The following is a 22,445-nucleotide window of genomic DNA, read 5'->3' as shown; positions in this document are numbered from 1 at the left end:
AGCATAAACAACAGAACTTAAGTTTATCAAACTCTCCATCTCACTCCAAATCACTAAATCCACTGAATCCATTGAATTCTTCATCCTTGATGTCACTTCTGAGCAACTCTGCGCAACTTCGGTTGTCACTGAAGTCCAGGCTTTGTCATCCAGTGACTTCCAGGAAAGTTGCATGCTGTGTTCTCCATTCCCGCTTACTGCCAGTCCCTCACAAGTTTCTTGCTCACTTCAAACTTTGTTTCTGCTGCTTGATTACCGTTTTCTGCTGCATATTTCACTACAGTGGCTTTTTCTGCAGGAGATATGCGCAGAAAACTGATACACAAGCCTCTTGCGGCTGTCAGTCTGAACATTTTAATATAGAAGTTGCACCGGAGAATACAGCAGGAAACACCCAAACCATGAAAAAATAAAAAAATAAAAACTACATCTTATAGTCCGAAAAATACTGTACAAAGAACATGATCCTTCCATTTCAGTGCAGACTACATGACAAAATAACTTATTAAGCACTTTTAAATGTGATTTCTTTCTGCTCTGACCGTAATGATTCACACTAAGATCTTGTCAAGACATTTAAAAAGGAAAATGTTGCATTTCTACAACTCTTATATTAATACTCCTTTATAAATATACCATGACTTTTTAAGTACAGTTTTGTTTAAAAGTCATGTAAATTGCAAAAATCTAAGCTATATTTGGTAATTTGATTTAAAGACTTGAAATGACTTGAAGCTCAAAGCAGACGACTTGGATTTGACTTGGTCTTTGACTTGGGACTTGACTTGGACTTGAGGTCAAAGACTTGAGACTTGCAAAACAACGACTTGGTCCCACCTCTGACTCCAGGTATGTTTTTGATGAGGTAACAACATTCTAACATGGCTTAAAGCTCACAAGAGTCAGTTTGCTTAATAACTTCTAGTGAATGTAGTGACTAAGCTCAGTCATAAACTATGTGTTCATAATGGATGATGAAATATCTTTTTTAATTTATTAAGGCAAATTAATTATTACAATAGTGACTAAGCCTCGGTCGTTTTTACACTTCCCCCTTTCTCAGCACTACACCACTATGTTTGTTAAAATCTGTTATATTTAAGTCAGACTTTTAAATGAAAGTTGGTGGCTGAACCAGAAGTTTAGTTTTATATTTCTAGTGGTCATTTCATCATGCAAAAGCAAAGATCAGTGTTCAGCGTTTGGAGAGACACAGCTGTGCAATTCCCCTGCAAGACCCCTTCTTTTGAAATGCTAAAACTCGTGCTTTTTGGAAAACATATTGTTCTAATCTGGTTCATTACCTTCAAGGCAATAGACGAAACAAGTCATAAATAAATCTGCAATCATAAAGAACTACAGTTTGCCGCCATAATGATTTTCTTGAATTTTGATATACTGTCAGGAAATGTGTTCAGACAGAAAGGGTATTAAACTTAATGACAGTTTTATTTTACATGCATTGGCGCAGCACTCGAAAATATATTAACTTTAAACCAGTTAAATGTCAAACTTTGTCCATAGGTTTCGGACATTCCCTCCAGCTTTGTTTAAACTATGAGCTCTTCAGGATTTTGTGATGCCACTTAAACATAACCTTTTAAACACCAAAATACACAAATGTTATGGAAGTAACCTTTTCTCTTCTAATACTGTATTTTACAACTAGTGTGTTTTTTGTGAAATTAAGTCATGCTGATGTGAATTTGTGGATCCATGAGTTTATAACATGGAACAAGCTCAGTCTGGCTCAAAAGCTGCTAACAGAAATACCTGTGATGAGGTTAACAGTGTTTCCCAACATGGGGTACAGGCACTCGGGGGATATTTGGAGTGGTTTCAGAAGGTGAAATTGAATTGAACTGGTATTTTGATGTCATTGTTTTGTGTGCACTTTACATTTTATATGTAAAAAAGCATGATTTTTGATAGATTTTTTTTTGTGTGTGTGTGTGTCCGTGCATTTCCACAAACCTGACTCTCTTTGGTCTGCGAAGCAGGGTTTCCTCCTGTTTGTTGAAAGTATATATGCAAAGTACAGCTCTAACTTTAAATTTCCACTAAGTCATGCAGTTGACTTAGCCAGGCTGGCGCCACCTAGTGCCTCCATTCAATTTAATTTCTCTCCAGCGACTTGGTCAGGAATCAGAATACATTAGACTGTTTGCAAGAACCCCAGAAATGTGAGTCCGGGCACCAGCCAATCAGTGAAGAGCCATACATTCTGTGTTGGCAACGATTCCCGAGATTAAGGATTTAAAGCTGGAACAAAGAGAATGTTTGGTGAATTTTATCAAGGGGAAAGATATTATTGCCCTTCTTCCTACGGGATTTGGGAAAAGCTTAATATACCAGTTAGCCCCGTTAGCGGCACATTTCATACATCTCGACCAAATAGCAACGATTGCTTAAATTAAAAAAAGTACCCACCTACCGTCAAGCGAATGAATCCTAATGCTGTGAGGTCAGACAGTTTCCACAAAGTGAAACCGGCTGATGAAATAAAACCGGAAACCGGCCTTTACAAATAAATAAGATTTGGCTGAATAAAACCGCAGAATATTACAATTGTGAAAGCTCCATGGGTCGACCAATGCTATTTGTGCTTTTAAAAACTGCCAGCCAAATGGATGTGTTTACTCCCTTTCCCACTTTGCAGCCTACTTTTGGACAGCCACCTTGTGTCTGAAAACCTCACCCCCATCATCTGCACCGAGGTACCAGAGGCATTTATTTATGTAACATCTTTATCTGGTTTTATGTGAAGAAAACACTCACTACTATCCACTTTCAATTTTCATTTTATCACACATCTTACACGACCCCTTCCATACAAATGTTTAATCCAAAGGAAGCATTTTTTATTCAATGCTTCAATGTCCTATTTGCTTTCATTTTCTTTTAAAAACATGTTTCTAAAAATGGACATGCAGGAGATGTTTGGAAAGAACATTAATTGTAACGACAAGAGAGAGGAGCTTGTTCTGTCCTCATATACAAAGAATAACTCACCGTTCATTATAGGACCAGAAACAAAAATGAATGTTGTTTTATTCTCATATTGAAGGTGCAATCTAACTTTTTGGTTGTGGGTCCATCACTTTCTTGTTTCTATGGATACGTCATGTCTCTGCCTGTAATGTTCCACAGTGTGATAACAAACAGCTCTACTTTACATTTATTAAATTGCAGGTAGTTTTATAGCTCAAAACCTACAAAAACAGGCATTCTGACTGAGACCGGGTCGCCTCTCCACAGATCTGACCTGTAGCTTGGTCTGGTTTGATCTCCACAGAGACAGAAGGGTTTAATGCCATACTGTGAAACATTCCAGACAAAGCAATAACATCTCCATGACGACGAGCATTTGAACGACCCTGGAACCTTTAGCCATGTAAATTAGAATAATTTTTGCAATTATTTTATGATGCGTTGAAGTGTTGAAATCATGCTCTAATTGATAGTTTGCAGCTCATGTCATCAACATTCTCTGGAGGTGTGATCCTAACTGGAGGCACTGCTCTGTCTGAAGCTCTCTTACTCAAATTAGACTTTAATCTGAGTTTTATTTATTTATTTATTTTTTATGCTATCTGACCAAAAAGAGCTGACTGTTGAGATTTATGCTGTTAAACAAGTCCCACTCAAATATTCCAGTCATAATCTATAAAGCATAAGCCAACAGTTTTTTCCGTTAGTCACTTTCACCGTTTTTGTAGAAAATCAAACTCCTAAACAGAACCATGAACGCTCGTATTGATCACAGGTTCCTAAAAATGTGCTGTTTAAAACAATTGTATTTTTTCTTGAGATTTCAGACAATCTTAAAACGTTCTTGTCTCTGGTTGGCTGCTGTGCGTTGTGCATGTGCATTGTGTTTCCATGGAAGTTTCTGAATAATCCAGCATAAACAAACGGGCAGAACCCCCCTAGCGTGATGTCATTGAGAAAGTGAGTAATACGCATTCATAACAATTTGAATGAACATGAGGGGACTATGGAGAACAGTCATATGTATGAGTCAGAATGTGGAGTGTGTCACTGTAAAAGCTGTTCTCAAACTGCCTCTCCGGCTCACTAGCACCCCCTATTGTTGTGTCAGAAGCTCAAATGTACTTGAAAAATGAAAATATGCTTTGTAAATAGTTTAGTACAGTGTCAAAATACAGTGTCAAGTATTTTAGACATTAAAGAGGGGGCATTTTGCATCTATGGGGTTTTAATTACTAACACATAACATTCTGTATTTAAATCACCGTGTTACCTTTATTATTTTGAAAATGCTTGAACATGATTGCCAAAAACAACATATTAACATGTTTTATTCAATTTTATTCAAGTTTGTTTTTGATGCTCTGAGTTCCCCCTCTTTTTTTTCTCTCTATACTAAGTCACTGCCCCTTCAGAGTGCTCTCACAACACAATCAACGTGCATCCCGATAATGAAACTACTGCACATCGTATCAGGTTTGTGAAGTTGCTGTGTACAGTTTTGCACCATGTTTTTGTATATTTATGGAGCATTGTCATGTGGGAGAATGGATGACGTAGGCTTGTGGGCTCAGTATTGGACAGAATTTTATAGCTAACCGTAAAGTGGCCAGACCTCCTTGTCAAAGCCTGATCTCATCAGATCTCAGAAGCTAAGCAGGGTCGGGCCTGGTTTGTACATGGATGGGAGACTGCTGGGAAAATCAGGTGCCACAGTGGGGCGTCAGCAGCAAAAACTGCCATTGTATCGTTAGGCAAGACGCTTCTCCCTCATTACCTAGTACAAAACTGCTGTAATCGTGTGTGTTGGTGGTTGTCAGAGGGGCTGAGGGCGCAGATTGTCCGCCTGCTTCCATCAGTCTGCTCCAGGGCAGCTGTGGCTACAATAGTGGTTTACCATCACAGAATGTGGAGAGAATGAATAATGCTCTGTAAAGTGTTTTAGGTGTTTTGAAAGGTGCTCTATAAATGCAATGATTAATTAATAATAAAAATATATATATATACAAAAGACTTCAAATAGGACCTGGGAGAGATCACTGGATTTCTCAAACATGCATGGAGGACATCTAAAATCTCTTCAGACATGTTTTTGATGAGAGAATATTCTAACTTGGTAAAAAGCTTTAAAAGATTTTGAATAATAACCCCTCTTTAATTAACAAAATGTTTCAAAAATATAATAATTTTTCATTCACGCAGTTGAAAATATAATTTCCCAAACTGGACGAACAGCACTTCAAGATAATGGAATGATTTACTGAGGAACCCATTATTGGTTAGTGTCATGATTAGACTAAAAATTCTGTTATGAACCCAAATACAGATTATTTTTATCAGATTAAAAAAAAAAAAAAACCTGCCACAATATTATAATTCACTTTTTCAGAACACGAGTCTGCATTCAAACTCTTTTAATTCTGCTGCTTGAACATTCTGCTATACGCGCTGAGAATTAGCATATTGTCATTAGTCATACATATATTAACATATATTATACTTACTTTTTTATGGCAATTCTCTCATTACATTGTGCTAATTAATTTAAAAAGCACTGTAATTTATTTGACCCAACCCCCCTTCCACTCTTTTATAGCTTCTGCATGAGAAATAATTAATAATTACGTATCATTGCTTAACTTATGCTTAATGTTGCATGTCATGTGCTACAGAGTCTAGTGATATAAGGTTATGCTGATGCTAAATACATGGGGGACAGCAAGTATTCCCTAGCTCCCTACGCAATCTCCGTCCGTGTTTTTTTACCCCGCGGCGCCTCTAAGCTAGTTGTCCTGCATTAAAACAGCTCTAATCCTTTCTTTTTTCCTCGAATTTCTGTTTATGTTAAATCTTGTATGGCAATTCTTTCGCATATTTGCTGAGAAATGCACTATTGTAGGTCATGTGGAGAATTTTAGCACATCGATCGGCGGAGAGAGGTCAATAATGTCCGGCGCTGCAAATCGAATGGGGCGCTGGGTTAATAAGAGGGAGGGGTCACGACACGCGCACCCCGAGGGCCCCTCCTGGAGATACTCTGCTACTGCGACAACTGGTGATTAATGGAATGTAGATGGTGATGGAATATCGAGCAGACGAGTGATATAGCCGTTGTGAAGAGCGGGCAGGGCGGGCGGTTGATTTGCATAAGGCTACAAGGTTGCTCGTGAGGCTAACGCTAATAGCCTGCGGGTATAAAAGTCGTAACCTGTAAACGGACAATAAATGATTTCTTTATGGATTTGTGGATGTAATGTTTAAGCATCACTACTGTCAGAAGCAGCGGCTGAATAAGAATAGAATTATGTGAATCTATTACCGCTCAAAATTCAATGAAAAAAAAACAAAAAAACACTATTTCTCTAAAACAGCATATGAATAGTGTACAAATCATATACCCAGTTATTCAAATAGAAAAGCATAAATCTTAGTAGCTGCCTGGTACATGGTATTGGCTTTAGTACAAGTTATCTATAGAATGACAATGTAGGCGCTCTTTAAAAGACCTATTGTGTTTGTGTCTGTTATACTTATAATCTATGACATCCGTGGATCATTATGTTATCATTTGGACCTTTCAAATCGCTATATTCATCTACAACCACTTAGTAAACGTAAGTCCGGTGAGCTCCACATTAGAAAACCATGGTGCCCAGTGGGAGCTGACATCACTATAAACATCATCACAACAAAGAGCAGTGAAGTTGCCAGCGCCTCCAATGAATAGCTGGTGATCATGCTTTTTTTTTTTTTTTTTTTTTTCCATTTGTACCAAAATAATTAGCCAGGCTGGTTCCACCTAGTGACTTCGCTCATTTTGTTTTCTCTACAGCGACTAGGTCAGGAATCGAATACACTAGATCAGGCATGTCCAAACTATGGCTTGTGGGCCAAATGCGGCCCTCAGACAAATTTTTCTTGGCCCTCAGGCTTCCAGGTGACTTGGCCCAAATTACCTTGAATCAATTAAAACTGAACTTTTTACTGCACATTTTTGGAAAATCTACCTTGATAAAGCTAATATTTAATATTTAGTGTGTGGTTTTAAGGATCTAAAGACTGATGGGTCATTCTAACGTGTTTAACATGCACATACTTCAATTATTCACTGTACTGAGCACCAGTCGACGGCCCTCGATCAGCCCTCTGCTTCATCTGTGTTTAGATATGTGGCCCTTGATGAAAAAAGTTTGGACACCCCTGCACTAGGGGCACCAGCCAATCAGCAAAGAGCCATGCATTCTGTGTTGGCAACAATTCCCGAGATTGTGGATTTAAAGCCAGGAAAGGGGAAAGAAGTTATTGCCCTTCTTCCTACAGGATTTGGGAAAAGCTTAATATACCAGTTAGCCCCGTTAGCAGCGCATTACATACGTCATGACCAAATAGCAGCAATTGGTTAAATAAAAAAAGTACCTGCCTACTGTCGATCGAACAAATCCTAATGCTGCGAGGTCAGACTGTTTCTAAGAAGTGAAACCGTCTGATGAATCAGGCTACAAAATGACTCACAGATTAATAAAATTAAACTGGAGAAGGAAGTATGTACAGAGCAGTGAGTGTTTGCTGGTGGAGGTGAAAATGAGGGTTGATCGGCAAATTGGCGTCTTGAAAATAAGCATTTAAAGATTGCTCAAACATGCATGAATCACTCCAAATAAAACTTCGGGTGAGTAAATTGTGAGAGGAAACGACTATAACAAGGTTAAAAGCTCTAAAAAAAAAATCAATTTTGCATAATAAGCTTGCTTTAAATAACAGATTAGCGCTACCAAAAACTAAGAAAAAGTCTTTATTGTGCGTCTTAGATAAATACAGTGTTAATCTCATAACACTTTGTCTTGTTGAATTCAAGCCTGAAATTAAAAGTTAACTTCATTTTTTTAATTATTATTTTATTTCTTTATTTATTTTTAATAAGACAGCTACAGCAAGTTTCTGGCTTCCTCTGGCTTGGAAAATGTAGTTTAAAGACCTATTTTTCAAGTTTGTCAGACTACAACATCTACTACATAGATCATGATTTTACATTTAGTTCATTGTAAACCGCAGTATTGATTTCAAAAGGCTTAATAATAGAAATGGGTCCATTGACTTCCTGCTTAAAACTGCAGAGCTGAAAGAGAGGGGGTGGAGATGGGGGGTCGGTGAAACCATTTGTCTTGCTCAAGGACACAAGACCACTGCACTGACTGATGTTATTATTAAACCAAGTTATTTCAAATGGAATAAAAAATAATCAGAGTTAATTTAGCAAAATAATAAAACAGATTCAGTGTCAGGTCAGTGTAGTTCTAAGCAGGTCAACAATGCTTTAAGAACCCCAAACTGCTCTAATTAAATCCTCAATTGGATAATGGCACCAAATTACTATGTTTTTGTTTCTTACCCTTCTCATTTCAGTTGGTTATTCACTTCTGCTCTCGTATCAAGTGTCAAAAACTGAGTGGAGCTAGCGCATAAAAAAACCCTGCTCTTTGTCTGATTCAATAGCTGCCCATTAAGTCAGCACCAGTAATTAATTTCCTGCAGAAGGGAGGCACTCATGGAGTCAATGCTAAATGAGAAAAATTATATTGCGGATAATGCGTTGGGGTTTATGAATGGTGAGATGGCTCCGGCAATACGATGTGTGTGTCTGTGTCTGTGTCTGTGTGTGTGTGTATGTGTGTGTCACTAAAACAAAATGGGCCCAGTCAAGATGAAAACATGCATATCTCATATCCAATTATTTACGCCTAATTAATTGCCCGCATATTTTGGCTGGTGTTGTGTTTTGATAGCAGTAAGTGGTGATTTGAATGGGCAAAGTGGTGCTGATGGAGGGTGTATTCATGTGATTGAGGTGATGATGTGTAGTCGGACTGTAGTTGATCAAAGAAATTCTTGGTCGACTAAAGGCGTGTCCTGATAATCGAGTGGTTGACTAAGGGCCTGTCCACACGACAACATCTTTTGGTCGAAATGGTGAAGTTTGTATTTGTTTTGGTCTTTCGTCCACATGGAGCAAAAACTGAGTTTTTTGAGAACAGGTTAATCAACTAAACGACTAAAGGCCTATACACCTAGTGTTTAGATAATAAATATATTTGAAGGTTGTGTCTGATTATAGTCAATATTTGTCTGTGCCGGTGTCAATATTTTAAAATCAACAACATGGCCCACACAAGTGATGTATGATTATAGTAAGCTTCACAAATAAAATAAATAAATAAAATGTATGTATATGAAATATGATGTTATTTGTTGTAATATGTGATGATTGTGTTAAAAGACTGTAGCTGCTTGGAAACATTTAGGATGTGAACAAACAAAAAAAAGTATATAGATGTATATAATTTATATTTTGGCTATTTCTTTCTCACTTTTCACATTTTATAGTTAATTATTATCTGCTCTGTCAAGGTTTGAGCAGGATTGCTACATCAAAACATATGCACAATCACTCACCTTCACCAATACTGCTGCACAAGGCTGACAGTTTCGACTTTGCTGGGTCTTGCTCTGTTAGGGGTAACTTAAGGCTATAGCTGGCACCTCAAATGTCTTCAGACTCGGAATAAAAAATCTTATATAACTTTAAAAAGGTTCTTCATCTTCCAAACATACATAGCTTTTCTGTGCGTGTCTCTTAGATGTGGTCCACAATGCAGTCTCCTCTGGCTGAGCTGTGTCTGGTGGACGCCCACTCCTACCACAGCACTGTTTCAATCACTAACGAGAGGCCTTTCACCTAGAGAGCCCTGCACAAGGCTCATTCATCCTAATGAAGCAACACCACACATACATAAAGCGCCACAACACCACACAGAACGCACTACAGCTCCAAACAGCTCCACACAGCAAACACCAGTGTCAGTCTGGCCTGTGGTAGGGGCAGTGTATAGGCAAATACAAAGGTGCTCCATGATGGGGGACGACAGCCACTGCACACAGCAATGGTTAACTGTCTGAATGTGCCTGCTCATTAACAGCATAACATGTGAAACCAAAGACCCTGGAGTTTGGAATCCAAAGAGATGTTCTCTATCCCATAATCTTTTAGCCAGTCTTTATTTTTGGTCAGTCTGCCTCCATTCTGTAATCTTACATTTGTGAGTTCACAGACTCATGGGAATCCATCTTGGCGTGCCCCTGCTGTATGGTTATTTGGATGGACAGACCTATCACGGAGCAGCACTGAGACAATGGTGACGCCGACACATGTACTTAGCCTCTTTTAGTGATGATGTTGATGTAGCTGCAGTAGGTAATTACTTTGTGCATTTGTGGACAGGGAAGATGTCTGTCCTTTTTTCTCAGCTAGATTTAACAAAAGTTGGATTTTTGGTCTTGTTCCGCTGTTGTGACGCTTCGACCAGTCAGATTCAAATAGTCATCATGGCTTTCTGCGTTTTCCGATCACTTTAAGTAAAAGTAATCCCAGACTGATAATGTTCAGAATTCGATTCAAAATGACACACATTTCGACCTGGCCAGGTTATCCATTTTGTGGAATTACTAACATCAACATCTTGAATCAAAAAGTACATTTGCAGATTTAAGAGTGCGAGCTATTGTGACACGTTTCACTCTGAATGCAAGGTGAAATCTATTACAAACATAAAACATGAGTGTTTCCTCACTTGATTTGTAGCTCAGAGTTATGTCCTGTGGATGTCAATGATATAACATCACAATTGCATTCACATTAACTTCATTGCTGTCATATTATTTTTGTCTTTGTGAAAAAGCTGACACCAGTGACACGATCTGTTAGATCTCATGTCAGGCTAAGGTATGCATGTATTCATAACATATCATTTTCAGCCTCTAGACATCACAACTCCACAGCACTATAACAGTGTAATTCTGATAACACTTGGCTTCTCTGTGACATTGAATCCAATCGATGAGCTGAAAGCCTATACACATGTCCAGACGCCACAGACAGAGCCATCCATACGCACATCCTGTGTCCAAAGTGTTGCCTCATCCCTCTTCATTTGATCTGTTTGACAGAGAAGACACATGTGAGGAGGGACTGACCATCTCTGGAACTGCCTTCACATCTCTGACCCTCGCCTCTGGATGTCTGCTTAAAGTCCCATGAGACATTCAACCCAACTTCAGCTCTGGGTTACAAGGAGATGTTCTCTGCTGGACATCAGATCAGTCAGACCTACTGCTTTTCTGGTTGTTAATGATGTTACAGAAGTTGCTTGTGGTTCTCCAAATGCATAATTTCAAATAAAAAGTATGTGCAATGGATGTAAAGAACACCACATGAGGTTAGCACAACATTAGAAAAAAAAAAAAAAAACACTGTTAGATGTCTGTTAGATCTCTGCTTGTGAACATCATCATACTACTACTACGACTACTACGACTACGACTACTACTACTACTACTACTACCACCACTGCTGCTACAAAAAAAAAAAACTACTAAAAAATAGAATACTCTGTTATTTGTTTTTATACATGAATTGACAATTGAAGTTCCAACTTGCTATTGGCAATGTCTCTGTCCTGGGGCAAGACAGGTTGCCCACATTACCGATAAGAATTTGTTGTGTGGCATATTGGTACCACCAATGTGTCAAAAATTGTGAATGAAAAATGTAATGAATTGTATATTGAGTGTCTAGACAATTACAATATAATGCACTACACATATTATAATATCATTAATGTAATGTAAATCAAAACAGGAGGTATTTGGAAATGTGCTTTCTTTGTTATACAACACGCAATAGAAAATGGAAATGGGATATTTTATTCAAATAAAGTAACTAGTTATTTAAACTGTGATGGTAGTGTCAGTTCTTTTAAAGAAGTAGTATTATGTTTTCTACCATGTTAATGTTATTCCCTCATAAAAAAGAAGGGGTTTTGAGGTTTTTCAGGGGTCTGAAGAGGTTTTAGTTGTGATTCATGCATGTATGAGTATATTTTTGCAGTCTCACCCAGACCCTCTTAGCTGTAATATTCTGATTCTTTTCCGATAGCTCTCTGAAGGGGGGGGTGACTTAGGTTGGAGAGCAAAGGGAGGGGACAATATAGAACTGGACAATAGCACAATCACTCAGGCTCCCCACATCTGCACAAGCAGTTCATGTTGATTTTTTTAATACTATTTTATACTTTTGCTTAAAGGAACCCTGTATTTCCTGACAGCATACTGTGTTTTGAGAACATGAGGGATCTCTGATGATCTCCAGAGCTTGTCTCACAACTGATTGTTCAAACATAGTCTGTGGGACAGTCAAACTGGACACCCCCATGATGTTACTAACCAGTTTCACCAATGTCTGCCATTTATACTTGACAGTCAGGTGTCCAAACCAGCTGACTATTTAATGTAACAGATAAATGTGTTCGACAGTTTTTGTTTCGACAGTATTTTGAAGCAGTACATCAGAGTGTATTATGTTGTCTTAATACAATACATTCTAATATAGATTTTTAAAATGTATTTATTTATTTATTTTTTATTTCATGATCTGTCTCGTAACCAGCTCAAATCTCCCTCTAACCCAGTCTCCCAGCTCCTTGTAAAGTATTGGTACAGCGCTGATACAAGGCACATTTGAGGCCGATGAGAAGAGAAGCCGCACTCATACATCAAGCTCTGGGGAAGAAATCATTATTTTATTGCTTTTCTCTACCCATTTTTCTTGACCAGCAAAAACCGACATGACAATCGGATTTGAAATTGCAACAGAAATAGAGAAGTCGGAGACGGCGGAGGGAGGGTCCGCCGAAGAACAAATGTGAGGTGAAGTCTGTGTGTCAGTTTTGGAGGTTGAGAGGGTCTATGGGATTTGTGTGAAATACTTTGGAGTAGCAGAGGGGGAGGAGTCAGAAGTTGTATCGATAGAAGAAGAGCGTCCCCAGTGGCCCGTGTTGGAGTTGCTCACAGAATGGTGTGTATTGCGTACAGTTGTGTAAATTCTTCATGACAAGGCTGCGTCTGACCAGTCAGCTCACATTCTTGCTTCTTGTCTTCTGCTCCTAAGAAGTTTGACAAATATGAGGATAGCAGCTGCGTCCCACATTTCTTTTGATTTGTTATGATATAATTCTGAGTCATGCTGTTTGCTTGTCATACAAATATATATGTTTCAACAACACCCAAATAATGGTAAATTGTCACATTTTTATGCGGTGCTTTTCTACCTTCAAGACACTCAAGGGGCTTTACATCAAGGAACCACACACACATTCATACACCAGTGTATGCAGACACTGCGGGTGAGGTGGGTTAAGTGTCTTGCACAAAGACACAACAGCCTTCAACTTTGGGCGCTGGAATCATCAATGATCAGTGAAAAACACCAACTGAGCTACTGTTGCCTTATAATGTTAATGGTTTCAACTGCCTGTTATAGTAAGCAATATTTTTAGGACTCGTCACCAGCCATTCCAAAGCTATAGTTTTCTGTTTAATTGTTAATTGTTATGGCAACAGTCTTTCAAACTCTTCTCCAGATCTTGTTCAGGAGTACAGCTTTTGTAATTAGCCTATTGGTATTTATTTGTTTAAGGAATACCACAGTGGCTAAGAGGAACCCATCCAGAATACATGCTTAAAGGGGACATATTATGCTAAATTGACTTTTATGAGCTTTTAACTGTTATAGCATCATTGCCTCATCTTTAGCTTACACTGAATTGTATTTAGATTGCTTAATGCAGGTTTGAGTAATCCTATATTGTCCTGCATTTTGAGGCTTGAGTGCTCAGAAAATTGCAGTTTTCAACCACTCCCTTTCTCCTTCCACTGCTTTGTATTTACTTACCGTTCAGAAAAAAAAAAAGTCAGACTCAGGATCTTGCACATAGGCTTAAAAAATATCTCACACATTTTATTAACAATAAAAAACTTTAATGAATACATACTGTATTTTTCAGACTATAAGGTGCACTTAAAATCCTTACATTTTCTCAAAATTTGACAGTGTCTGTGCGCCTTATGTATTAATTCTGGCAGTGCTTACTGACCTTGAACCGCTTTTATGTAGTACATGGTGCTCAAAAATCTGTCAAAATGTTTTAGTATGACTTTGGTAAACTACAAGCCGCACAGCTTGATGCATTGATGGAGTATTACAGCTACCATAGTCAGGAGCCTGGTGGAGTAAGTCGTGTCCTTTAGTCCGACAGAAACTGACTGCATCAGGGCACAAAGAGGGAGCAGTTTTTTCAGCACTTATAATTTATGCAAATTAGCATGGTTTTAAGTTTCATTTCTGTAAAACATAAACAAATGTGCGTAAAGCTGTGCCTTAAGTATGAAAATAGACAAGAGAATTCAACATTATTCATATTGCACCTTATAATTTGGTGCACCTTATAGTCTGAAAAATACGGTTGACCTGTTGCTAAAGGCTAATACACTGTTAAATAATGTAGATTACGTTGAACAAAATGCCAAATATTTGTCTGTATAGTATAATTTTGTAGCCTGATTCATCAGCCTGTTTCACTTTACAGTGTTAGGATTCGTTCGCTTGACAGTAGGCGGGTACTTTTTTAAATTCAACCAGTCGCTGCTATTTGGTAGTGACGTATGTAATGCCCCGCTAATGGGGCTAACTGGTATATTAAGCTTTTCCCAAATCCTGTAGGAAGAAAGGCAATAACATCTTTCCCCTTGATAAAATTCACCAAACATTCTCTTTGTTCCGGCTTTAAATCCTCGATCTCAGGAATCATTGCCAACACAGAATATATGACTCTTCGCTGATTGGCTGGCTCGCACTTCCGGGGTTCTTGCAAAAACCCTCTAGTGTATTCCGTTTTCTGACCTAGTCACTGGAGAGAAAAGAAATTGAGCGGAGGCATTCGGTGGCGCCAGCCTGGCTAATAGTTTTGTACTAAATACCCAGTCCCCAAAACCTATTTGCTGTGAGAAATAAATGCTAACCACAAGCCACTGTGCATTTCTATTTTTCAGATCAGCAAAGCTCAGAAAAGTAAAGTTTCTTTTGTTGATTCTGTACAACTTATAACAGCAGCAGAACTGAGCAGTCTTCAGGTTACGGTGTTACTTTCAGATAGAGACAATGATCCTGCCATAAAAGAGATCTATATTTTTACCATTTTTACCATTTCCTACCCCCCCGCCATAAACCTTTTTTCTTCCCCCATTCTATAACTCCCATTTAAAGACATCCGCACAAACATAATATCTTTTTCCTGATGACAGCAGCTCCTCCAAGCGAGACCACTGTATATTGTCCATAGCGCTGAGCCAGGTCCCTTCCCATTATCCCCCATTCGCTTCTCACCTCTCCTCTTTAAATAATAGGTTTGTGGGCTCTTTATTGCTGGTCACGGACATTGTGAGACCATAAGACAAGACGGTAACCAAAATTGATGGGGCCGTCAGCTGGACTTTATCCTGGCTGGTCCGGCGTTATGGTCCAGGGCACACGGACAGGGGAGGCAGAGGAAGCTAATAGTCAGTAGATGAGGTAAAGCACGGGCCTAACTATCCAATTATGGACAATAGGGAGGTATTGGCAGATCGCTGTAGATGGGGGACACAATGATATTTCCGTATAAATGCTCCAGATGATAAATTGCCGTAAAGATGGGGTTAGGTAGGAGAATGTGTTGGCTGTCAGCTGTTTCTAAAATAAGGCTCAATACGATGATATGGCTGCATTACAGAGATCAGTAGGTGGAACAGGCGGATATGGTGCTGACAGCTTGCTTTGGCATTGCAACTTTAAATTTGTTTCTTCGTTTTTGTCATAAATTTATGGGGTTGTTGGTTTTATGTTAATATTTGCGTTAAAGTCATTGTAACCAAGTGGTAAAGCAAACTGTTTTGACCATAGACTGTGTAAAGAAGCGAACTAAGGGAGTGCAGTGTCACCCATAGTGTCCGGCTCTAGTCAAATGAAGCTCATGATGCTAGAATGAAAAGGAGTGAATTTCAAGCCATGTCCATATTAGGAATTGGAATTTATTTATGGATAAAATAAGATAGCAAAATAAAAAAAACACCAGGATCATGTAGAGCAGGTTAATATGAGCATTTTAAGACCAAAATGATGAGGGTCACCACAACAGTTACAGAGTGACAATTGTGACCAGGAGTCGATGGAGCTGGAAGCAACCTCCCATGGTCACTCCCTATTTGGAACATGGTGGTTAACAGGTTATCTATGTCCGTTTATATACACTTTCAGTCAAAAGTTTTAGAACACCCAATTTTTTCCAGTTATTTATAGCATTTCAAGTCGTGCAAGTCCAATGAAGAGCTTGAAATGGTGCAAAGATAAGTACTGAGCAGCCAGAGGTTTAAAAAAAAAAAAAAAAAAAAGATAAAATGTAACAACACACAAGTCTAAGCTCTGCCAAAACTACCTCATGAAAAAAGAACAAGATGGTAAACATGAAAACATGGAGTGTCCAGCACAGTCTCCAGACTTAAACCCCATCGAGCTGATTTTTGGATGAACTGGACAAAAGAATGAAACCCAAGCAACCTACAAGTGTCACACATTTATGGAAACTTCTGCAAGAACTTTCTGAAGAATATTTGATTTCTATTGTAAAAAGAATGCCACAAGTGTGTTCAGCTGTTATATCTGAACCAAGTTTTAAGAAAATGTTAAAGAAATATATTGGAAATTATACATAATTATATGTTTTGTCACTAGTTATGCATTGTAATTTATTGGATATATCATAGTTGTAGTAGTGTACTGTAGTGTACTATGGAACAGGACTGTATGAAAATGGAAGATTTTATTGTAAATTATGCCAACTTGGACACCAAGAAGAATAATCTTTACCCCAATAAAGACTAATGGGGATCCAATAAATGGTAAATGGTCATATTTTTATTTTTATAGCGATTTTCCACCTTCAAGGCACTCCAAAGCGCTTTACAACAAGGAACCACTCCCACAGTGTTTGCAAACACTGGGGGCGAGGTGGGTTTAAGTATCTTGCCCAAGGACACAATGACAGCTGGAATCACACCAGCCAACCTGTGGGTTATTGCATCTAACCGCTCAGCCAATGATGTTTTTTTTTATGTCAAGAGCAGGATTCGAACAGCCAACCTTCAGATCAGTAGACGAACGCTCTTTCAACTGAGCTAATGCCGCCCATAATAAATATATAAATATCTGCAGAAGTAGATACTTTCATGAATCAAAAGTTTAGAATACCTTTTGGTCAACAGTAAACAATAAAAAACTGAAAAAAGTGTGATGTTCTAAAAATTTTGATCGGTAGTGTACACACAGTCTATGGTATTGACCCAGTACAGATATCATAAATAATATCAAAGCTCACAGGTTCATGTTCACTCCACAGAGCAAAGTTTGCGTTTCATTTTAAAATGAGTTGAGTATTGCTGGTGCGTAGTTGGCAGAGTAGTTGCTGTTAGCAGTGGTATGACACCCAAACTTTACTTTGGCCCCTGAAAATTATGAAAAATGTCCATAAACTCATAGCAGTGAAGCGATGCGAGGAATGCAATAATATAACTTTTTTTTTTGGTTGTTTTATTTGTAAATTTGGTTTGTGCATTATTGCCTCCTTTTTTCAATACAACTAATTTAAAAATGTGTTTGGCAAAATGCAAAGCTGGCCCACTGGAATGCTGTTAAAACCTCATAAAATGCCAACTATTGCACCAATGATCATGCTGGTGGACTAACGATTGAGAACAACAACATTCTATTTTATAGTCTGCTAACCCTGGAGTGAATTTTTTATTTTTATGGTTTATTTTTATTATTTTTTTTATTTTTTCTCCATCCCACAACAGCCTACGTATGCCAAGATACCGTGGCTCTCAAAAATAATATCATGAACTCTATCTATCCTACAAGGCTAATGATTAGAACTCCATTTCTGCCTGATAGTGCAACTAGCATTCCCCTTTCTAGTCTGCTAACCTCAGGGTGAAACGCGCTCAACTACTTTTCCTTTGTCTTATCAGCATCTGGTTAGAGAGTGCTCTGGAGGGCATCTCTATCCGATTCTTGTCATCTTCAAACCCTTTCTCAAACTTTAGATTTTTTTTCTTTCCTCCCGACAGCATTTTGTTTTCCTGATGAGAAACACAAAGAGGAACACAGCGTGCGATACATGAGGGTGGTAGCCATACTGAGGCGGCGGAGACATCAGAATACTCATATCCCCTTGACTAATAAACCACAGGCGAAGACAACAGTCATTCATGTATGCACTGGTACTGGCAGGTTGACTTTTCTTGACGGTAGAATGGTAGAATAATTGCGAGGCTCTGAGAAACAGACGGATACATCTGAGACTGGAGTGCCGTGAGCAACTTTTTCCTTTTTTTTTTTTTTTTTTTTTTTGCAAAGAAAAAAATAAGATAAAAAGAGGAAATACACACAACGGCGTGTTTATGTAACGAGCTGAGGAGTGTGAATCAAATAAGCCACGTTTCATTTAGCAGCGCTGTGAAAGACAAGAGCCAGCAATCGATGTGCACCAGCGATCGTGCCCTCTCGAGGAGCCATGAGCATAAACAAATATCCCAGTATTTATTTATTTATTTTTTCTGAAATGCTTGCTATCCTTTGCACCGATAATTCAACTTTTGTGCCTGTACTGGAAAACATACAAGGCAAAAATCATTACTAAGCATGCAGTTGGCATCAGTATAATAAAGGCAAGAAATGCCCTAAAAAATAATAATAATATATTTTTATACTGTAATGTTTGTTACCATCAAGAAAAGCAATGCAATTTAAGATCAATGAGTGTGGCAGCAAGGTGGCTGTGAGGCTAAGCATGCTCGCCTCGCAGCAAGAAGGTTCTCGGTTCACTTCCTGGGCCACTTAGGCTTTTCTGTGCAGAGTTTGCATGTTTCTCCCTGTGTCTGGGCAGGTTTCCTCTAAGGGTGTCCTGACCAACCCGAGATAAAGATATGGAGATTGGCAGAGGCCACAGACTGTATAAAGAATTGGACTAAGCGAGTGTGACGTCACCCATAGCGTTCATCGCCACTCAAATGAGGCTTGTGATGTTCACTGTTACAGGAGTGAATTTGGAGCCAGGCTTTATACTATGAATAGAATTTTTTCAAAAGACAAAATTTTACAAAAAAGGATCATGTAGAGCAGTTTAACACAGCAGAGTTAAACTGCTCTACATTGAGCACACACAGCAGCAGTTACAGCAGCAGAGTGGGATGACAGTATTCCAGTGTGAGTCAATGGGAGCCAGGGTAGAAGCCTGAAGAGCCCTCATGTGAACTTGGAACATGGTGGCTACCTCATTAGCTATGTCCATATATATACAGACTATGGCAGGGACAGTAAATTGTATCTTAACATTAAGGTGCATATGACAGGTTGAACTACCCACAGAACTACTACAGTTAAGATCATTTAAGATATTGCTAAAAATGTAAAACATTTTTTTCCCAATTTGGCCATTTTTTAGGTTTAAAATTTCAATTTCAATTGAGATTTAAATTACTGTTATTTAGCAATCACATTAGGCACTGGTCCAAAACTCCTCTAATGGACACAGAAATTATTATTATTATTATTGTTTAGCAAATACAAATTTAAGAAAACATCTTTATTTTGTTATACTGGAAAAGATCTTCTGTAAATTGTGCCTAACGTTAGAACTCTCCCCGGGGTGAGGTCATCAATATACTATCAATATGCTTTATGTCATTTTCAACTTCACAAATTGCTTCTTCATTGGTGTAAAACTGTAATTTATATTTACAACAAATATTATCAAACCGGATTAAGTAGAAATTTAAGAATCATCCAAACCTGTCACACTTTAAGATTAAGTAATGTACATGGAATAAATTGAATACTTGTACATCTTATCTTTATTTATATATACTATAGATTATTCACTTATAACTAAAAATGTACTTCAAATGAGAAATAAAATCCAGTTACACTTTAATTTAAACTTTTTGTTTACTTACCTAGCTATCCCTTTCTGCTGTATATTCATTCTTCTCTGCTCTGCTTTGAACATGATTCGATTATTTTCTCCAAGTTTCACCACCGAGCAAGTTTTATTTTGAGATTCCTTGTCCTCAACACCTCCTTGTTCTCCTCCTGTCTTCATCGTTGTCTAAAGTTACACAAGTGCTTCATTTGCAACCCTATCCCCAGGTCAACAGAGCAGTGGGCCTGGTACAGAATGTGAACTATTCTCACTCTCCTGTATCCATCAACCCTTCTTCGTTTTTTTTCCAGATGGTTTTTGAACACCTCAATCAAACCCTCAAGGTCGTCTTTGTAGCACGCTAGGCAGATCAAGTCCCTGGCCAAGAGCTGTGTGCGCTTTGAATGGGAGACAGCACCCATCCAGAGATAAAGGAAAGAGAGGGACACTAGAAGAGATTGATAAGTGCAGAGACATAATTGCTAATCTTAATGCAAATGCGTGAAGACTTATTTTAAGTACTGCTATGAAAAAACTTGGGAGGCCTATGTGCATGTTTGGACAAGCTGGAAAGTCCTTCAAATTTGTCATACAGGATTAAATGACAGGTTTTTGATGACAAGTAGTAAAGATCTAGAGAGTGAGCGTGATACTTTATTGATCCCGACAGTTTTTCTGCAGCAATATTTATGCTGCTTTTCTCAGTTGTTTTTGTGTCTTAATCAAAAGTCTCAGTGCAGTTTAACAGGAGGTAGGTAGAGTCAGGTAGGGTCAGCAGATCTGTGTCACGGTACTTTGAGGAGAGGAAGAGACAAAAATTGACCTCCTTTGTGTCCTGCAGCATCACAGCAGTGTCCAGGGGGACGCAGGTGAGCACAACAGGAAAGGCCTCACTCTTACTCCGCTCTGGTGTTTTGGATGGTGATGAAATGGGCCAGTCCCTCACATTATTTCCTCTGGAAGGTCTCAGATATCCTGATTCATCAGTGTTTTGTACTTTGTGGAAACCGTCTGACCTCGGGTCATTAGGATTTGTTCGCTCTACAGTAAGCGTGTACCTTTTTATTTAACCAATCGCTGCTATTTGGTCTATTTGGTATGAAATGCACCAAATCCCGTAGGAAGAAGGGCAATAATGTCTTTCCCCTTGAGAAAATTCACCAAACATTCTCTTTGTTCTGGCTTTCCTCGATCCTCGATCCCGGGAATCGTTGCTAACACAAAATGTATGGTTTCGTCTACATCTATCTCAACCGCTTCTTTTTTTACTGTTGTGCTGTACCACAAAAGGGACCCAGACAGGTGCTTGAGTTTCATGTCATGGCTTCACAGCTCTTCGTTGATTGGCCAGTGCACGGTCTACAACTTCCAGGGTTCTTGCAAAATGTCTAGTGTATTCCAATTCCTAGCTAGGTGTCAATCTTTTTTCTGGAAAGTTTTCTGCCACAATTGCTGCCATATATGCTGTAAAAAAGTCAAATGTCCATGACTCTTGCTCAGTCTCCACGGATATAGGAAAAACCAAACAGTTCATTTCACACAATCCAACAGTCCCTTATTTGTATCCTGTGAACTGCATGTCCTACACTTCTTAGTTGGTTAAAATCCCATGATATGACGTTTAAAAACTGAGCTTAAATCACAACAAGTTTTTAAACTGATCAGTGTGTGAATCAGGTAGCCAGAAATAAGGCAACTGGCCAATACAGCTATGGAGATTTTAGATGACCACTCCTTGGTGCATGAGATCTTCACCCATAAGGCATCTACACTACTAACTTACCATCAGTGTTATGTGCAAAGGGAAAGAATAACCCTATAGGAACCTTGATAGTCCAAAGGTTTATTTTGCTCACAGTTACTCATTTGTTGTTGCATATATTGCATAAAAAGCGCCTTTCAAGACATTATTTATAGTTGTTTATGCCATAGTGGCTGCAGTGTCTCAGCAATAATAACATGAAAGGTTGTTTGTTGTTATTAAACTGTGAATTCCCTTTAAAGCTCATTTACTGCCATAGTTCTTGAATTTCACATCTTCAAATATATACTACTTATATTTGGCATCAGGGTGTGTAGCATTTGCTTTTAATTCTAACCTCCTAGTGGCTAAAAAACATTGAAAGCAACAAAGCAATTATGACTGAAAATGAATATTTATAAATCACATAAAACCATGGCCACCTAGTCTAAATGAAATGTACGCGAAAAGTTCATGATAACCAAGCTCACAAAGCAGCCTTCTGCATTAGGATATTTGCAAAGAGCACATATTGTCAAGTGACTGATTAACTTAGACAAACTTTATTGAAATTATTTGGACACAGTAGCTCGTACATTATACAAAAGAGCAACAATATAAATGGTAATAAGGCAAAATTCTAAATAAGCGGCAACATACAGTATCTCAGCTATAGAGAAGAGGTGAGTAAGAAGAACATGTGCAAAGATGAATTGATGATGACAGGACATAGACTCATCTGTTACATAAGGGTGAGTTGTTGTACATCTGTATGGAATATGGTATGAATGTAGACCTGAATCTCTCAC

At 38.4% G+C, this 22,445-nt stretch overlaps 1 pseudogene; it reads left to right on the top strand.

Annotated features, from left to right (window-relative positions):
* The first annotated feature begins 4,592 nt into the window (after positions 1-4,592).
* On the top strand, positions 4,593-4,710 carry LOC129409915 (5S ribosomal RNA; annotated as a pseudogene).
* The last annotated feature ends 17,735 nt before the right edge of the window (positions 4,711-22,445 follow it).

This window comes from Boleophthalmus pectinirostris, unplaced genomic scaffold, assembly GCF_026225935.1.
Source record: "Boleophthalmus pectinirostris isolate CB_2022bp ecotype Guang Dong unplaced genomic scaffold, ASM2622593v1 HiC_scaffold_20, whole genome shotgun sequence".
NCBI classification, from domain to species: Eukaryota; Metazoa; Chordata; class Actinopteri; order Gobiiformes; family Gobiidae; genus Boleophthalmus; species Boleophthalmus pectinirostris.
The sequence above is the reverse complement of the archived record's forward strand: the minus strand, read 5'-3'. Positions and strand labels throughout refer to the sequence as shown.